The sequence below is a fragment of the Trachymyrmex cornetzi genome, unplaced genomic scaffold (assembly GCF_001594075.2).
Source record: "Trachymyrmex cornetzi isolate Tcor2-1 unplaced genomic scaffold, Tcor1.1 scaffold1224, whole genome shotgun sequence".
NCBI lineage: Eukaryota > Metazoa > Arthropoda > Insecta > Hymenoptera > Formicidae > Trachymyrmex > Trachymyrmex cornetzi.
Genome location: NW_017295789.1, coordinates 33,199 through 35,261, shown reverse-complemented (window position 1 = coordinate 35,261; position 2,063 = coordinate 33,199).

Genomic DNA, 2,063 nt, shown 5'->3' with positions numbered 1-2,063 from the left:
GTCATGTGTACCGAGCCATCGCCTGCTTGCTATGAATGTGATCAATGCCCCACTGAAAGTACGTTTTCAGATACTGTACTCTGTCTTTTAGATGAGGCTGCTATTGAAGATGTTGTTTTTTCTGCTTGGAAGACCACTGATAGGGCCACATTAAGAATAGAGACACTTTCCTCTAATAATTTTGTTGATGAACTCTGTGACCAGGTGCAACAGCTAAAACCTCACCACTTTATAGCGGAACAGCAATCTAAGTATGCGCTTGAAGTTAGAGAAAAACTTTGTGAGGTTGAGGTAATAGTACACATGGATTTTTCTGAAAATTATGCTTTTGTTGTGCAAAATGCAGTACAAGCATTTCATTATAATAATAATCAGTGTACATTACACCCAGTAGTATTTTATTATCGCAAAGATAAGGAAATATTTCATAAAAGCTTAATTTTTTTATCAGATTGCTTATCGCATGACACTGTAGCAGTTTATGTCATTCAAAAACTGTACATTCAATACATACAATCTGTGTGCGATGTGAAAAAAATAATTTATTTCACTGATGGTGCAAAACAGCACTATAAAAATCGTTTTCAGATCTGTAATTTATTACATCATGAAACAGACTTCAAAATACCGGCAGAATGGCACTTCCATGCAACTGCACATGGAAAAGGGGCTTGTGATGGTATTGGTGCAGCTTTCAAACAGAAAGCAGTTCGTGCTAGTTTACAAGCTCCATCAACAGAAGCAATTCTGACTCTTGATACCTTGTATCAGTGGGCTCAGGATAAATTTCCTAATATTGTGATCTTTTTTTACACAGCAAGCGAACATGCGAAAGTAAAAAGATCACTTAATAAAAGATTCTCCGCGGCTCAGCCAGTCCCAAATATCCAACAAAGCCATGCATTCATCCCGAGAACAGATGGAAAACTCTTGATAAAACGGTATTCTTTTGCGAAGGAAGGAATTACGTTTTCATCGAAATATTCTTCTTGTATGTAGTTAGAGGGCATATCATTTTTGATACAGCTTGTCAGCTATATCTTTGCTCAGCGACCCCAAAAACTCCCGAATGTCAAGTTTCAACTAAAACTCATCGTTTTTTCCCAATTGCTTCGCCATATTGGAGCTGCCATTTTGTTTTATATTTTTTGGGCATACGGCATTGTAAAGGTACTTTTTCAATAAAAATTTTCAACCCATACAACGATTTTTTAATCAAAACCTGTTCTGGGCAGAGAGGTGGCTCACTTGACGTGGAATGACCCATATATCTCAACAAAAGTCAGTAGAATGTCATAAATAAGATATTATAAATAAAAATAATATGTGTAAATTATGTTTATAATATATGTGTTCTCTCCACTAACGTCATCAAAGATTAAAAAATGACAGCTATATTTGATATAAAAAAAAACAAAAAATTGTCTTCTATTATAAGTTATTTAAAAGAGGCACATATATTTTATCTAAGAATTCAGTGTCAGTTTGGCGATTAATGCCATCGTTTTGTTTTTTAATATATAACATCCCAAGGGGTGTGTAATAAAATTTTTTTAAAGTTCCGGCAATTCTATCCAAAGTTCTGGTTAGCATTCCTAACGAAAGTTATCACTGTTAGAAATGCTTCCTTTATACGTAAGTGCTTACGAATAAAATTAAAAATAATAAATGATTTAACTAAAAACTAAGTTACAGTAGTTACTTAAATACATATAATGAACGTGTACATTAAATTTCATAAAATTTTATGGAAAGTACATTAAATTTCATAAAATTTTATGAAAAGTATATTAAATTTCATAAAATTTAATGAAAATACATCAAATTTCGTGTACATGTACATAAATATACTTTTCAGTTATAAATACATTAAATTTAATGTAATGTCATGAAATTAAATTCAAATTGTATAACTTAAAAGTATATTAAATTTCATTAAATTTTTAACAGTGTACATTAAGGGAATCCTAAAGATCTGTATTACCGACTTAAACACGTATAATTTTTGTATAACGAATACTCTTTTTCTCTTTCACGGATTGGAAAATCCTTTTCCAGGATTA